This window comes from Marmota monax, unplaced genomic scaffold (assembly GCF_021218885.2).
Source record: "Marmota monax isolate L192 unplaced genomic scaffold, Marmota_monax_Labrador192_F-V1.1 WCK01_AAM20220418_F8-fsc00011, whole genome shotgun sequence".
NCBI classification, from domain to species: domain Eukaryota; kingdom Metazoa; phylum Chordata; class Mammalia; order Rodentia; family Sciuridae; genus Marmota; species Marmota monax.
Genome location: NW_026693082.1, coordinates 5,468,451 through 5,486,878, shown reverse-complemented (window position 1 = coordinate 5,486,878; position 18,428 = coordinate 5,468,451).

Below are 18,428 nucleotides of genomic sequence, written 5' to 3'. Positions count from 1 at the left end.
CCGTGCCTGCAGGATTGGGTGGAGCTCGGTTTACAAACCCCTGATGGACCTGGTCAGCCCCCAGGCTCTGTAAAGAAACTCTAAATGCTGGGGAAAGGCCAGACGTGGAGGAGCACACCTGTAATCCCAGCGACTCCAGGCTGAGGCAGGAGGATCACCAGTTCAAGGCCAGCCCCAGCATCTTAGCGAGACCCCCAGCAACTTAGCAAGACCCTGTCTCAAAGTAAAAAATAAAAAGGGCTTGTAATATAGCTCAGTGGTAGAGCACCCCTGGGTTCAACCCAGTACTAGAAAAAGAGAGAGAGAGAAAAACCCAAGGAAATATAATATGCTAATCCTCCTACAGGTAATTATGGTCTTTCTCTCCTCCCAACATATTATTTATCTTTATGTTTTTAAAAGGAAACAGGCCTTGGGAGGCTGAGACAGGAGGATCGCCAGTTCAAGGCCAACTTCAGCAATTTAGGGAGATCCTGTCCCAAAAGAGGGGTTGGGGTGCCATGGATGTGGCTCAGTGGCAAAGTGCCCTGGTTCAGTCCTCAGCGCCAAAAAAAAACAAAAATGAAAAGAGAAGGGCCCCGAGCTGGGAATGCCTCATCCCTCCCTTCTGTCAGGTGCAAGTTTCCTTCCTCCCACCCCTCTGCCTTTCCTAGCAAGGAATTGGCCACGAAAGAGGGGAACTGATTCAGAATCTCCCACTTCTCCACCCCCCCGCCAGGAAAGACATTTCATTTCACGTTTTGCTGGTGACGGGCGCCCCCAGTCCAAAGCTTATGCAGAAAGGAGCCTGGGACACCGGTTGCCTGGTCCCTGTGCTGCCGCACACCGAGATCCCTGTTTGGAATCAGGTTGTTAAGGCCACTCGGAGATGAGCCCCTGTACAAGTACCTCCCTGTCCCAATTTCCGTTTGCCAGAGCACATAACCCCCGGACAGTGTCCTGGAAACAGTGGTTCTCAACTCGGAATAAAATTTAAAAATGATGAACACCTGGCTTGCTTTTTTAAAAATGTCAGTGTGTGAGTTGGTGCAGGAGAGAGTACAGATTTGGGGGGCTACAGAAAGCATCTGAATGAAGGGGGAAGGAGTCCAAGTTCTTCAGAGGGAGCCGTGTTGGACTGTGAAACCTGGCTTCCCAGTATTAGGCTATGTGACCTTGAGAAAGTTACTGTAAAGTCTCGACTCCCTTCTCTGGGAGTTGGAATACCCCACCTTGCAGTCTTGTGAATGTTAAGTAATAACCATAAGAAAAGCCTGGCACAGGGTCCAGGGTGAGTAAAGGTTAGCATGCCCGCCCTCTGCTCTCCACCATCTCTCTCTCTCTTTTTTTTTTTTTTCGTTCTTTTTTGTTACCAGGGGGGCTTAACCACTGAGTCACCCCCACCCCAGCCCTTTTATTTTGTATTTTGAGACAGGGTCTTGCTAAGTTGCTTAGGGCCTCACTGAGTGACTGAGACTGGCCTCAAACTTGCCATCCTCCTGCCTCAGCCTCCTGAGTCGCCGAGATGACAGATGTGTGCTCGGCACCTGGCTCCCATCTCTTCTATGACACATTGTAGCCAAGCCTTGTCTTCCATCTGGGTTAAGGGCAGCCCTGATGTCATGATGACACTAACCTTGAGGGTACAGTCCATGAGAGAAGAGACGGGGCAGAAGATAGGCAGTCCTATCCCATCCATAGAAGCCAGACGCCTGCAGCCCCTAAAGCCTGGCTGACACCCAGGAAGGAGGGCAGAGGCTCGGAGCTGGGCACCTCCCTGTCCTCGGGCTTCCCCTGCCCAGCTATGCTGCCTTCTCGGGCCAGCCATCCCTGGTTAGCTGGTGAGCAGGGGGACAGAGGGTAAGGGTTCTGCCGTCCCCCTGCAACAGCCCGTGCTCCCCTCGTCCTGAAGCTCATCTCAGAATGATGCACACGGGAGCCGACAGCCCGAGTTCTGGGTCCCCGAGGCTCACAGTAGACAGGGTCTGCCTCCCAGATCCCTCCTTCCCCAATTCCTTACCTCCCTCTTTGGGGATGAAGACTGAGCAGCCGATCCTCAGCCACTGGGGCCCTTGCTCCAGAGACAAGAATCGCTCAGGCGACCTGCTAAAAGGACAGGCTGTCCCCCTTCCCAGACCCAAGAGCATCAGAGGGTGAGCCCAAGACACTGAGCTTAGAAATGGGCCCCTCACGGGAGCAGAGACCTCGGGCTGACTGTGATCTGAAATGCAGGATTAGGAGAACAGAAGAGAGACCAAGACGCTCAAGCCTCCCATAGCAGCTCAGGGCAGGAACTCGGGGATCTGGGGACCACATCCCTTTCTGGTTGTCCTGGGACCAGGAACTCAATGGGGACAGAGGAGATGGGACCTATGACAGCAGTGTCAGTGCATCCCCCAGATTAAGGCCTGTCAGTTCTATGTAGATGGTCTCCAACAACCTCTTGAAGTGTCTGAGATGCTATTACTATCACTACTACTCTCCCTGTTTAATAAATGTAGAACCTGAGACTGAAGAATTAAGTGACGTGCCCCTAGTGGAGCTGGTGTCTCTGTCTGACCTTCTTCAGCCTCATTTCTCCCTGGCAAAATGGGACTAGAAAAAGTACTGTCTCATGAAGTCGGAGAAAAGATGGGTAACTCCAGTCAAGACTGGGTCATGCAGTAGGTGTCCAGGAGGCGTGCATTGTCTTCTCCCAGGAGAGAGGGTCCCAAGGAAGTGATAAAAAGGAGCAAAAGGACACTTATAGGAGCTTACACCGAGCACAGAGCGGCCGAGTTCCGGCTCCCGGAACCGTCCCGGAACCGCCCTGGCTCAGGGCTGCGGAGTCTGCAGAGGTTGCTTCTTGGACCCTGCTACTATCAGAGCATACACCAAGCACTAAGAAGCCGAATTCCAGCTCCCGGAACTGAGCCCGCGGGGGCTGCTTCTTGGAGCCTACACTTAGAGGAGCTTACACCGAGCACGGAGCGGCCGAGTTCCGGCTCCCGGAATTTCCCTGGACCGGGGCTAGGAGCCCGCGGAAACTGCGTCTCGGTCCGGGTCCTGCTGAGGGCAGGTCAGGACTCACCCATTGCTTGGGTTGCCTGGCAAGGGGAACGAAATGCTGCCATTCGCATAGGATACCAACATGGCAGAGATCTGATGTCAGCAGAAAGCGGTGGAGGAGAGATCTTCATCAATACCAGCGGTGACATAAGCAGTTGGTCTCCTGGTAAGGGGGGTGAGGCTCAGTCACCCGAGTCTCCTCAATTTGTCCTCGAGCCAGAGGGAAGGAGCCGGGCCGCCGCCAGCCCCCGGAGCAGGCCCAGAGGCTCGCCAGCGTGGTGACCGCGTGACCCCAATTGGAGAGGGGGCGGAGCGGAGCCGCCACCCACACCCGCCAGGTGGGCAGACCCACGACCCAGTAGTACATGGGCGTGGTAGGAGGGGCAGGGCAGAGCCGCCCTTCGCGCTTGCAAGGTAAACAGACCTGTGACAGCCTGGCGGGTCAGGCCCAGTGGCCTGCCAGTGTGGTACACACGTCACCCCAACTCGAGTAGGGGCAGAGCAGATCCTTCTCCCACGCCCGGATTAGGCCCTGCTGGTGTGGTGGTCACGTGACCCCAATTGGAGTGGGGGCGGAGCGGAACCGCCACCTGTGCCCGCAGGGTGAGCAGACCAGTGATCAACCTGCAGATCAGGCCCAGGGGTCCGCAGGCGTGGTAGGAGGGGCAGGGCAGATCCGCCGCCCGCGCCTTCAAGGTAGGCAGACCTACAACAGACCGGCGGATCAGGCCCAGGAGCCTGCTGGCGTGGTACAAACACCACCCTAATTGGAGTAGTGACAGAGCAGAGTCGCCTCCCGTGCCAGGAACAGGCCCAGCATCCTGCAGGCGGGGTAGCCACGACACCCCAATTGGAGCAGGGGCAGAGCAGAGCCTCCACCCATGCCCGAAAGGTGGGCAGATCTGCGACCGACCAGCGGGACAGGCCCAGTGGCCTGCCGGTACGACAGACACGTCACCCCATTTGGAGTAGGGGCAGAGTAGAGCTGCCGCCCGCGCCTGCAGGGTAGGCAAACCTGCAACCGACCGGCGGATCAGGCCCGGTGGCCTGCCGGCGTGGTACACTCGTCACCCCAATTGGAGTAGAGGCAGAACAGAGCCTCCGCCAGCTCCCAGAACAGGCCCAGTGACCTGCCGGCGTGGTAGCCACGACACCCCAATTGGAATAAGGAGAGAGCAGAGCCGCTGCCCGCACCTGCAGGAAAGATACGCAAGCAGTATGAAAAGACAAGAAAAGAAAGGACCACAAGCAATGCAGGTCAACGCAACTTTAGAAGAGGTAACAGCTGCAGCAGATGGAATGTCAGATAAAGAATTCAGGATATACATGCTTCAGATGATCTGGAGTATCAAGGAAGACATTAAACAGCAAAATCAGACAATGAAAGATCACTTCGACAACGAATTACGCAAACAAATCCAGGAAGCAAAGGATCAACTATACAGGGAGATAGAGGTTATAAAAAACAAGCAATCAGAAATCCTAGAAATGCAGGAAGCAATAAACCAACTTAAAAACTCAATGGAGAATACTACCAACAGAGTAGAACACTTAGAAGATAGAACATCAGACAATGAAGACAAAGTATTTCAACTGGAAAAGAACATAGACAGCTCAGCAAGAATGTTAAGAAACCATGAGCAGAACATCCAAGAAATATGGGATAACATTAAGAGACCAAACTTAAGAGTCATTGGGATACAGGAAGGTACAGAGCTCCAAACCAAAGGAATGAGCAGTCTATTCAATGAAATAATACAAGAAAACTTCCCAGACTTGAAGAATGAGACAGAATCCCAAATCCTAGAAGCCTACAGGACGCCGAATGTGCAAAATCATAAGAGATCCACACCTAGACACATTATAATGAAGATGCCCAACATACAGAATAAGGAGAGAATTTTAAAAGCTACAAGAGAAAGGAAGCAGATTACATTTAGGGGTAAGCCAATCAGGATAACAGCTGATCTTTCAACACAGACTCTGAAAGCTAGAAGATCCTGGAATAACATATTTCAAACACTGAAAGAAAATGGGTTCCAACCAAGAATTGTGTATCCAGCGAAATTAAGCTTCAGGATGGAGGATGAAATTAAAACCTTCCACGATAAACAAAAGTTTAAAGAATTCGCAGCTAGAAAACCATCTCTTCAAAACATCCTCGCCAAAGCATTACAGGAAGAGGAAATGGAAAATAACAATGAAAACCAACAGTGGGAGGTAGGACAGTAAAGGGGGGGGGAATAATCAAAGAGGAAAACAAACAATGTTTAGTAACAGAAATAAACAAATATGGCTGGAAGAACAACCCATATCTCAATAATAACCCTAAATGTTAATGGCTTAAACTCACCAATTAAGAGACACAGGCTAGTAGAATGGATCACAAAACAAGACCCAACAATATGCTGCCTACAGGAGACACATTTGATAGGAAAAGACATACATAGGCTGAAGGTGAAAGGTTGGGAAAAATCATATCACTCATATGGACTTCGGAAACAAGCAGGCGTGTCCATACTCATATCAAATAAAATAGATTTCAAGCCAAAGTTAATCAAAAGAGATAAAGAGGGACACTACATACTGCTTAAGGGAACCATACACCAACAAGACATGACAATCATAAATATTTATGCCCCAAACAATGGTGCAGCTATGTTCGTCAAACAAACTCTTCTCAAGTTCAAGAGTCTAATAGACCACCACACCATAATCATGGGAGACTTCAACACACCTCTCTCGCCACTGGACAGATCTTCCAAACAAAAGTTGAATAAGGAAACTATAGAACTCAATAACACTATTAATAACCTAGACCTAATTGACATATATAGAGTATACCACCCAACATCAAGCAGTTACACTTTTTTCTCAGCAGCACATGGATCCTTCTCAAAAATAGATCATATATTATGTCACAGGGCAACTCTTAGACAATATAAAGGAGTAGAGATAATACCGTGCATCTTATCTGATCATAATGGAATGAAACTGAAAATCAACGATAAAAGAAGGAAGGAAAAAGCATACATCAATTGGAGAATGAACAAGAGGTTACTGAATGATCAATGGGTTATAGAAGACATCAAGGAGGAAATTAAAAAATTCTTAGAGATAAATGAAAACACAGACACAACATATCGGAATCTATGGGACACATTGAAAGCAGTTCTAAGAGGAAAATTCATTGCTTGGAGTTCATTCCTTAAAAAAAGAAAAAACCAACAAATAAATGATCTCATACTTCATCTCAAAATCCTTGAAAAAGAAGAGCAAAACAACAGCAAAAGAAGTAGAAGGCAAGAAATAATTAAAATCAGAGCTGAAATTAATGAAATCGAAACAAAAGAAACAATTGAAAAAATTGACAAAACTAAAAGTTGGTTCTTTGAAAAAATAAACAAAATCGACAGACCCTTATCGATGCTAGCGAAGAGAAGAAGAGAGAGAACTCAAATTACTAGCATACGGGATGAAAAAGGCAATATCACAACAGACACTTCAGAAATACAGAAGATAATCAAAAACTATTTTGAATCCTTATACTCCAATAAATTAGAAGATAGTGAAGGCATAGATAAATTTCTTAAGTCATATGATCTGCCCAGATTGAGTCAGGAGGATATAGAAAACCTAAACAGACCAATATCAATTGAGGAAATAGAAGAAACCATAAAAAGACTACCAACTAAGAAAAGCCCAGGTCCGGATGGGTATACAGCAGAATTTTACAAAACCTTTAAAGAAGAACTAATACCAATACTTTTCAAGCTACTTCAGGAAATAGAAAAGGAGGGAGAACTTCCAAATTCATTCTATGAGGCCAACATCACCCTGATACCTAAACCAGACAAAGACACTTCAAAGAAAGAAAACTACAGACCAATATCTCTAATGAACCTAGATGCAAAAATCCTCAATAAAATTCTGGCGAATCGGATACAAAAACATATCAAAAAAATTGTACACCATGATCAAGTAGGATTCATCCCTGGGATGCAAGGCTGGTTCAATATACGGAAATCAATAAATGTTATTCACCACATCAATAGACTTAAAAATAAGAACCATATGATCATCTCAATAGATGCGGAAAAAGCATTCGACAAAGTACAGCATCCCTTTATGTTCAAAACTCTAGAAAAACTAGGGATAACAGGAACATACCTCAATATTGTAAAAGCAATCTATGCTAAGCCTCAGGCTAGCATCATTCTGAATGGAGAAAAACTGAAGGCATTCCCTCTAAAATCTGGAACAAGACAGGGATGCCCTCTCTCTCTACTTCTGTTCAACATAGTTCTCGAAACACTGGCCAGAGCAATTAGACAGACGAAAGAAATTAAAGGCATCAAAATAGGAAAAGAAGAAATTAAATTATCACTATTTGCAGATGATATGATTCTATATCTAGCAGACCCAAAAGGCTCTACAAAGAAACTATTAGAGCTAATAAATGAATTCAGCAAAGTGGCAGGATTTAAAATCAACATGCATAAATCAAAGGCATTCCTGTATATCAGCGACAAATCCTCTGAAATGGAAATGAGGACAACCACTCCATTCACAATATCTTCAAAAAAAATAAAATACTTGGGAATCAACCTAACAAAAGAGGTGAAAGACTTATACAATGAAAACTACAGAACCCTAAAGAGAGAAATAGAAGAAGATCTTAGAAGATGGAAAAATATACCCTGTTCATGGATAGGCAGAACTAACATCATCAAAATGGCGATATTACCAAAAGTTCTCTATAGGTTTAATGCAATGCCAATCAAAATCCCAATGGCATTTCTTGTAGAAATAGAGAAAGCAATCATGAAATTCATATGGAAAAATAAAAGACCCAGAATAGCAAAAACAATGCTAAGCAAGAAGTGTGAATCAGGCGGTATAGCGATACCAGACTTCAAACTATACTACAGAGCAATAGTAACAAAAACAGCATGGTACTGGTACCAAAACAGGCGGGTGGACCAATGGTACAGAATAGAGGACACAGAAACCAATCCACAAAACTACAACTATCTTATATTTGATAAAGGGGCTAAAAGCATGCAATGGAGGAAGGATAGCATCTTCAACAAATGGTGCTGGGAAAACTGGAAATCCATATGCAACAAAATGAAACTGAATCCCTTTCTCTCGCCATGCACAAAAGTGAATTCAAAATGGATCAAGGAGCTTGATATCAAATCAGAGACGCGCCGTCTGATAGAAGAAAAAGTTGGCTACGATCTACATTCGGTGGGGTCGGGCTCCAAATTCCTCAATAGGACACCCATAGCACAAAAGTTAATAACTAGAATCAACAAATGGGACTTACTCAAACTAAAAAGTTTTTTCTCAGCAAAAGAAACAATAAGAGAGGTAAATAGGGAGCCTACATCCTGGGAACAAATCTTTACTCCTCACACTTCAGATAGAGCCCTAATATCCAGAGTATACAAAGAACTCAAAAAATTAGACAATAAGAGAACAAACAACCCAATCAACAAATGGGCCAAGGACCTGAACAGATACTTCTCAGAGGAGGACATACAGTCAATCAACAAGTACATGAAAAAATGCTCACCATCTCTAGCTGTCAGAGAAATGCAAATCAAAACCACCCTAAGATACCATCTCACTCCAGTAAGATTGGCAGCCATTAGGAAGTCAAACAACAACAAGTGCTGGCGAGGATGTGGGGAAAAGGGTACACTTGTACATTGCTGGTGGGACTGCAGATTGGTGCAGCCAATTTGGAAAGCAGTATGGAGATTTCTTGGAAAGCTGGGAATGGAGCCACCATTTGACCCAGCTATTCCCCTTCTTGGTCTATTCCCTAAAGACCTAAAAAGAGCATGCTACAGGGACACTGCTACATCGATGTTCATAGCAGCACAGTTCACAATAGCAAGACTGTGGAACCAACCTAGATGCCCTTCAATAGACGAATGGATAAAAAAAATGTGGCATTTATACACAATGGAGTATTACTCTGCATTAAAAAATGACAAAATCATAGAATTTACAGGGAAATGGATGGCATTAGAGCAGATTATGCTAAGTGAAGCTAGCCAATCCCTAAAAAACAAATGCCAAATGTCTTCTTTGATATAAGGAAAGTAACTAAGAACAGAGTAGGGACGAAGAACAGGAGAAGAAGATTAACATTTAACAGGGATGAGAGGTGGGAGGGAAAGGGAGAGAGAAGGGAAATTGCACGGTAATGGAAGGAGACCCTCAGGGTTATACAGTGGAGGGGGTAGAGAGAGAGGAGGGGAGGGGAGGGGAGAGGTGGGGAGGGGGGAGGGGGGAGGTTGGGAAAGGCAGCGGAGCACAACAGATACTAGTATGGCAATATGTAAATCAATGGATGTGTAACTGATGTGAATCTGCAATCTGTGTATGGGGTGAAGGTGGGAGTTCATAAACCACTTGAATCAAGGTGTGGAATATGATATGTCAAGAAATTTGTAATGTTTTGAACAACCCACAATAAAAAATTAAAAAAATAAAAAAAATTAAAAAAAAAAAAGGAGCAAAAGGTCCTATGCAAGAGGACGCACCTGGGAAGCCACCTAGATCCCAGCAGTATGACATCATATACACAGTCCTGCACCACTGAACAGCAGGGGTACATTCTGAGAAATGTGTCGTGTTGTATGAATGCCATAGTCTGCTTACGTAGTGGCCCACACTGTAATCCCAGCGACTCCGGAGGCTGAGGCAGGAGGATTGCAAGTTTGAGGCCAGTCTCAGTAATTTAGCGAGGCCCTCTCTCAAAATTTAAAAAGGGTTGGGGATGTGGCTCAATGGTAAAGTGCCCCTGGATTCAATCTACAGTACCAAAACAAGCTAAAAACTTAATCCAACTTTAGTGTTTAGAGGTGGAGTCTTTGAGAAGTGATTAGGATTAAATAAGGTCATCATATGGAGCCTCATGGTTGGATTTTTGGTGGCTTCATAAGAAGAAGGAAGGAGACCCTCTCTCTCTCTCTCTCTCTCTCTCTCTCTCTCTCTCTCTCTCTCTCTCTCTCTCTCTCTCTGTCCCCCTCCCTCCCTCCCTCCCTCTCCTGACATGTGATCATGTTATGTCATTTGGACTCTGCCAGCAAAATGGTCATCACCAGATGTAGGCCCTTAAACCCCAGAACTGAGCTAAATAAGCCTCTTTTCTTTATAAAGTCATCCAGCTGCCAGCACTCAGGTATTTCATTAGAGTAATGAAAAACAGACACTGATGGACTTATTTGGCTCTGTAACTGCAGTAAGGTTGCACGGTCCAGTGATGGGAAGGTGACTTTCCTAGTGAGGTGTGAAAGCTTCACTTCGAGGCCTTTGCCCTTGCTCAGCTGGGGTTGAGCAACATGCAGAGTTTCTTTGACTAGAAAAGCATAGTGCTGTAGCATTTAACCTCCAAGGAGATTATTTCATAAAATATTGATTTTTTTGCACAAAAAGGAGATAGTTCATGAATAGAAAATGTGAGCATAAGCACAAATTCTTTAGTTCTCTCAGTTCATAAGCACAAAAAATAATGAGTCCAGATTATAAACGGAGGCTGCCTTCGACGATTCCTACAGGGAGCGAGGTAGAGCAGGGAAATTATTTTTCCTCTATTTTCTCATTCCAGGAACCCAAGGACCAAAGGGACACTAACAGGGGCCGGGTGGTCTTTTCCCGTGGGCTGTGCAGGCAAAGCTAAAGGCTTTGTTGCAAATTATAGATTTTATTTATTTTTGCCTCTTTACCTCCCAAGCTGTAAGTGGACCTTTTCCCAGAATAAGACCCATCTTCCTGTGCTGTTGTCGGAGAGTGTCACTGGCTGCTTGTTCCTTACAGAGGACAGGAGCATTAGTTAAGGTGGCCTTGCAGTACCATGTCCGGGTGGCGTTCCTGCACTAAGCCCTCACCCTGCCCAGGTCACCTCTGATCTGTCATCACCCTTGATGTGACTCTACAGGTAGGTGACTATCCTGGGGTTGGGATAGCCTGCTGTGGTGGAAGAACAATGATCCCGGGATCTAGAAGCACGATTATGTTCTAGATCACATTCTGTCACTAGCTGAGCCATCTGGAGCAAGTCAGCGAATGAGTCTAGATGTTTGCTTCCTTGTCTGTAGTTCAGGGTGCTGACAAGTGTGTGAAGATTGAATGAGGAAATGCAGGGGAGACTGCTCTCAAAATAAGTGCAGTGTCAAGATGAAGTATGAGTTCTTGCCCACCAGGATCTGCAATCAAAAAGATAGATCATAACCAGCCCTGGACAGGATACAGGAAAATTGGAACCCTCTTATTATTGCTGCTAGGATTGTAAACCGTACCACTGCTTTGGGACACAGGGTGATGGTTTCTCATATGGTTAAACAGAGTGACTCCTAGGTATGTGCCCAAGAGAAAAGAAAGCATACCTACACAAAAATGGGTATGTGAATACTTATATACCAGCATTATTCATGTTTTAGTCAGCTTTTTCGCTGCTGTGACTAAAAGACCTGACCAGCACAATTACAGAGGAGGAAGAGTTTATTTGAGGGCTCACAGTTTCAGAGGACTTAGTCCATAAAAGGCCGGCTCCATTTCTCGGGGCTCAAGGTGAGGCTGAACATCATGGCTGAGTGAGTGGAGGAGGGAAGCAGCTCCCATCACGGTGATCAAGGAGCAGAGAGACTCCACCAGATACAAATATATACACCAAAGCCACATCCCAATTCCCACCTCCTCCAGCCACACCCACCACTTCAGTTACCACTCAGCTAATCCCTATCAGGCAATTAACTAACTAACTAACTAATTAGGTTAAGACTCCTCACGACCTATCATTTCTCCTCTGAACATTCTTGGATTGTCTCACACATGAGCTTTTGGGGGACACCACAGCTAAACCATAACACATAATATCCCCGAAGTGGAAACAATCCAAGTGCCCGACTGGTAGGTAGATCAATAAGCTCTGGTCTGTCCACACTTCAATATTATTCCATAATAAAAGGATATGAGTGCTCCTATGTGCTCCAGTGTATGAACTTGAAAACATGATGCTAAGCGAAAGAAGCCACAAAAAGCCACCTGTTGTGATTCTGCTTATAAAAATATTCAGAATAGGCAAAATCACAGACAAGAAAGCAGATTAGTTGTTAGGGCTGAGAGCTGGGGATGGAGGGATACCAGCTGCACATGGGTGTAGGGTTTCTTTCTGGAGTGAGGAAGTTGTAGTAAAACTGAATTGTCAGTCTACTCTTGTGAATGTAGTGAGTATCACCAGATTTTGTGCTTTATTTTTTATTCATTTTTGGATCACACTGAGTATTAAACCCGAGATCTTCACAGAGCTCTGCAAGTGCTCTGCCTCTGAGCTACATTTTCAGCCCTTTATACTTTTAAATTTGAGGCAGGGTCTTGCTAAGTAGTTGCCCAGACTGGACTTGAACTTTCAATCCTCCTGTGTCAGTATCCTGAGTAGCTGGGATTACAGGCATGACCACGGCACCCAGCTGAATTTTGTACTTTATTTTGTTTGTTATATTTTTATTTTTGCAGTACTAAGGATTGAACCCAAGGATGCTCTACCACTGAACTATATCCACAGACTTTTTTATTTTTTATTTTGAGACAGGGTCTTTTAAGTTCCCAGAATGACCTCAAACTTGTAATCCTCCTGCCTCAGCCTCCTGGGATTATAGGCATGGCCAGGGACCCAGCCTGAATTTTGCATTTTAAATGGGCATATTGTATGGTACGTGAATTTTATCTCAATAAAGCTGTTTGGATCAGATGGAGTGCATTGCAGAGGCCATTAACAGTAATACTGTTTTTTTGTAAATGATCAAAAGGGAGCTGATCTCCAAAAGGACAGATTCAGGACTCGTTTAATTTATCACCCACATTGAAGTTTAGGATACAGCTGTGGATGGTGGGACAAGCCTGTAATTCCAGCAATTGAGAGGCTGAGGCAGAAGGATCATGAATTTAGGCCAGCATTGGCAATTTAAGACAGAACTTGTCTCAAAATCTTAAAACAAACAAAAAAAAAATTAAAGGGATGTACTTCAGGGGTAGAGCTCCCCTGGGCTAAATTCCTGTAGTTCCACAAAAACAGAAGATGAAGAGAAAGAAAGGAAAGAGAAGGAGAAGAAGGGGATGGGGAGGAGAAATAATTCAGGATGCATCTTCTAACTGAAGATGTCTCCCATCTGTTGGCCAGGCCACAGGGGTCTTTGCCTACATGTCCATGAGCATCAGTATCCCTAGTGTCCCTACTTGGAAACTGGGTGTCAGTTGTTGGAATAAAATGGAAGAAAGTGAAGCACTCTTTTTTTTTTCTTAATCTTTTTTTTTTTAATACCAGGGATTGAACTTGACTACTGAGCCACATCCCCAGAATGTTTTTGTATTTTTTTAAATTTAGAGACAGGGTCTCACTGAGTTGCTTAGTGCCTCACTTTTGCTGAGGCTGGCTTTGAACTCGAGATCCTCCTGCCTCAGCCTCCCGAGCTGCTGGGATTACAGGCATGTGCCACCGCACCCAGGGAGTGAAGCACTCTTTTAATCTTTGTAAAACAAATGTTTATGAGGAAAGGGGTGGGGAGGATGCTAAATCATCACATGCTTGTAAGAGTCTTGAAACAGGAATCAAAAATAGGCAAGCTGCTGGGCATGGTGGCACACACCTGTAATCCCTGCTACTTTGGAGGCTGAGGTAAGAGGATTGTGGGTTCAAGGCCAGCCTGAGCAACTTACTGAGATCCTGTCTCAAAATAAAATCTAAACCAAGCAGGGGTGGGCTGAAGATGTAGTCCAGTGATAGAAAACCCTCCTGGCCCCAGTACCAAAAAAAAAAAAACTACCAAAAAGCCCCACCCCAACCAAAAGCTTAAAGATTCTCTTAAGAAATGCTGCATCACCAATGTCTTTGACAGCACAAAGGGTGGCATTGAGTGAATAAGCAGCCAAAGGAACTCTTGAGTCAAACAAGTGATTCAGAAGGCTGGGACTTGGAATGTGAGGACAACTTAGGAACATTTGAAATCAGTTTATTTTGCCTCCATTCTTTTCATGTATGCAAAACAGTGGCAACTGTTTCTCAAACTTAAACCTAAAAGAGCAATTTCAGAAATATAAAATACAAATGGTAAGTCATAAGAAAGCGTCATCTCAAGGTTTAATGTCAGCATTTTTCCCCTCGGTGCCACATAGTGTAATACCGCAGCGTCAGTGGTCTCTTATCTGATATCACAGACGCAGCCTGACTTACAGTGGTTCAACTGGAAAGTTTTTGACTTGACCGTGGTGTGAAAGTGATATGCATTCTATAGAAAACCATGCTTTGGATTTTGAATTGTGACCTCTCCCCCAAGCTAACCGTGTAGAGGGTGATACTCTGCAAATTTAGGCAGCAGCAAGTGATTCGCAGCCACCAGTCAGCTCCATGATCACACCGGGGAGACCACCAGCACTGTACTGTGTACTGTACTCAACAAATTATATAAGTTATTCAACACTTTCTTATTAAATAGGCTTTGGGTTCTTTGACTTTGCCCACTGCAGACTAAGCTAAGTATTCTGAGCAGGTTTAAGGTGGGCTAGGCTAAGTGACAATGTTCAGAAGGTTGAGGGTATTAAACGTATTTTCTGCTCAACAATATTTTCAGCTTATGATGATAGGCTTATTGGAAGAAGCTCCATTTCAGTGAGGGAGCATCTGTATTTAGTATTTAATTACCAAAGATTGTTCAGGAGGGTGGCAGGCACTGTTTTCTAAGCTGAACGTGACATCTGTAGCGCCTTTATTGAAAAGAAGGTGGTAGTATAATCCTCACTACTCAAGCACAGAAATTAATTGACACCTGTATCAGGACTTTCACAGAATCTTTACTACGTTAGCAATAAGAGTGCTATTTATGACCCTTTGCTCAGTGCTGGGTACTGTGCTGAGTGCCGTTCCTGCCTTGGAATTCACCTGACTTCAGAAGAAGGTATTCTTGATCACTCTGTCAGGATACCTTTATGGTTGGTCCAAATTGAGCCTTAAAATCTAACAATCAGGGCTGGGGATGTAGCTCAGTGCTAGAGCGCTTGCCTAGCATGTGTGAGGCACTGCGTTCTATTCTCAGCACCACATATAAATAAAATAAAGGTCCACTGACAACTAAAAAATATATGCATATATTTTTTAAAATCTAACAATCATCAAGTGAAATCTAAAAAGGAAGATGGAAATAGAAGTTACACAGGAGTTGCAGATTTCTTGGTGTTCTCTAATTACACTAAGAGCCAACTCAACCAACTCTGCATCTTCCACATTGCTGGAGGTCAGAGCAAACACGAGGAAGAACCCATAGTTGTGCTGGGCATGATGGCCCACGCCTGTAATCCCAGCCATTCTGAGGCAAGAGGATCTAAGTTCATGGTCTATCTAGGTAATTTAGACCCTGTGTCAAAATAAAAAATAAAAAGGGCTGAGGATGTAGCTCAGTGGTACAGCATCCCTGGCTTCAATCAGAAAGAAGAAGAACGGAAGGAAGGTAGGGAAAGAGGGAGGGAGGAAGGCCCTGTAGTTGTAGGCCCCCACTTTTTCCTGCAAATCCTTTATTCTCTCCCCAGACCTGTCAGAAGAATCTCAAGGGGCTGATATAAGAGCCAGATTCTTCATAGTTTTCAAAAGAGGAACCTGGGGCTGGGGATATAGCTCAGTTGGTAGAGTGCTTGCCTCACATGCACAAGGCCCTGGGTTCAATCCTCAGCACCACAAATAATAATAATAATAATAATAATAATAATAATAGGCACCTGGGCCAGCAGCTTCAGTACCTCCTAAGAACTTGTTAGAATACAAATTCTTGGGCCCCACCTGCTGCCAGATAAGTTCTGGGGTTAGGGCCCAACAGTCTGGACCTTTATCAAGCCTAACAGTAGGTTCTAAAACCTGCTGAAGTTTGAGAACCACTGAACTAGGCTAAGAATTTGGATAGGATCCTTAGGTTATTATTCCTTTTTGGAAATGTGTTACAACTGTATTTCAAATTCAATGAAAAAATATCTTTGTTTTCATATTTTATTATACATGGACTGACTTTGAGCATTTATATATTTAAAAGCATGAGAATCCTAGCCTAAAATTCTGATCCTATTCTCCAACTTAACATGGGCTAAAAATATTTTTCCTTAAAAAGTTGTTAATCTCAAGTGTTTTGTATGTTAAATTGTACCGTATTAGACCACAAAGTCTTTTTGAAAAGTATCCACTTCAGTATTGCACAAATATGCTACACAGTATTGCTAAAACTGTTCTAGAAAATGCCTTGGGACATTCATTTGTTGTACAGGTATGTTGCTAAAATTAATACAATTGTTAAAAATCATGTTTCAATTTGTTGACTCTAATAAAAAAATTAGCGAAAAATTGTTAAAGGGAATAAAGAAAGAGCGAAAATACTCCCAGCTCTTGAAAGTCTTAATTCAGTTTTTAAAATATTTCTTTCCCTACTAATATTTTGATTCAATACTTGGTCTGGAGAAGGGAGAAATTTGTTTAGGCCAGCATTTCCCAAACAGTATTCCAGCGAGATGCCAAAAGTTGTTCCTCAAAGAAAAGTTTTCTGTGGGGGCTGGGGGCGTACATCTCAGTGGTGGAACTCTTGCTTAGCTTAAACAGGGCCCTGGTTCAGTTCCCAGCATCACAAAACAGAAAAGGTTCTGTGGAAGATGTATTCGGAGAATCCTGTGATAAAATATATGTGTGTGTGTGTGTGTGTGTGTTAACAAAGCCAGGTACAGTATCACATGCTTGTAATCCTCGTGACTGAAGAGACCGATGCTAGAGGCCAGCCTCAGCAAATAGTGAGGCCCTAAACAACATAGTGAATAAAACCCTTAAACTTTTTAACAGGGCTGGGGGATGCAGCTCAGTGGTAAAGTGCCTCTGGGTCCAATCCCTAGTATCAAAAAAAAAAAAAAATATATCTGGGAAAAGCCAGGACACACCTGTAATGCCAACAACTCAAGGAAGTTCAAGGCCGGCCTGGGCAACTTAGTGAGACCCTGTTTCAAGGTAAAAAGTAAAGGAACTAAGGATGTATCTCAGTCGTAGAGCGCCAATGGATTCAATCCCCAATTCAAAAATGTGTGTGTGTGTGTGTGTGTGTGTATCTCCAGGAAGGGTGGTAGCACACAGCATTTGTTCACCTTTTTTTAATAAAATAATTTTGGAAATCAACAAAGCTTTGTTAAGGTCCTTTAGTTAAGGACCTTCTAACATTGAAATGGAAATAGATGTGTTACATAGAGTCCTTCTTTGTAATGGTGATTTATGCAAAGAAGTTTTACCTGTAAATTCTTTTGATGATTACTTTAGTTTGTAAAATATCCTACAAGCTGGGTTTTGGTATCCTGAAACTAAAATGTAGCCCCTAGGTATATGAAATGTGCACCTCTGTTTTAAATAATTCCTTTCATGTTTTATCAAAACATTGCTCCTAGAATAAGGTGTTTTTAGCAATTTAATAAATATAAAATAAGCAGGACAGATATGGTTCAAATTAAAATCTTTGTTAAATTTTTATTTCAATGTTGATAATAGGCAGAGGAAGCCAGTTGACATTATGACTTAACTAGTGATAAGATAAAATTATTTCAATTATTCATGTTTTCTCAGTGAATATTTATTGAATATAATGTTATATTATGTTTTGCTCAGTAAGGAGGAGCACTAAAAAGAAGTACATATGCTAGTTTTTTTGTTGCTACATGACAAAAATAATCACACACAGATGTTTTAAACAAGACCAAATCCAGAAAATTCCCAAATCTGAAACACATCTGGCCCAAGCATTTCTGATAAGGGACGCTCAACCTGTATTAGGTACAGTGGCCTCACAGCCAAGAAATGGTCCACTGTGCTTCGTGGGTCACCAAGCATTGCTCAGAGGAGGTCACACTTGAGCTAGACGTGAAGAATGCGCAGTCAGTTCTCCAGGAGAACGTCCAGGGTCAGGATGGACAAGGAGAAATTCTAGGCACAGGCGAAGGCCACCGTGGTCTCTTTCAGGAAATGCTGGCTCTTCCTGGTAGTTCTGTGGGACTGTGGGACCCCAGAAGTGCTCAGGGGGATGAGGCTGAGCGTGGAGGAGGGGCGGAGAGGGGAAGTGCTGTGTTGGCCACATTACATTGTCATATTGTACGCATGTACAGATCCTACTGTTATGTAACTATAATGCACCAATAAAAAAATATGGAAAAGGAAAAGAGACAAGACTGGAGAAGTAGCCAGAAATCCAATCATCGAGCGTCTTGCATGGCACAATAACCACTTGGGATTTCTCCCATTGGTAGAGAATCCACTGAGTTATTTAAACAGGAGAATCACCTGGTCGGAGTTGTATCCCCAAAAGATAATTTCAACAGTAGGG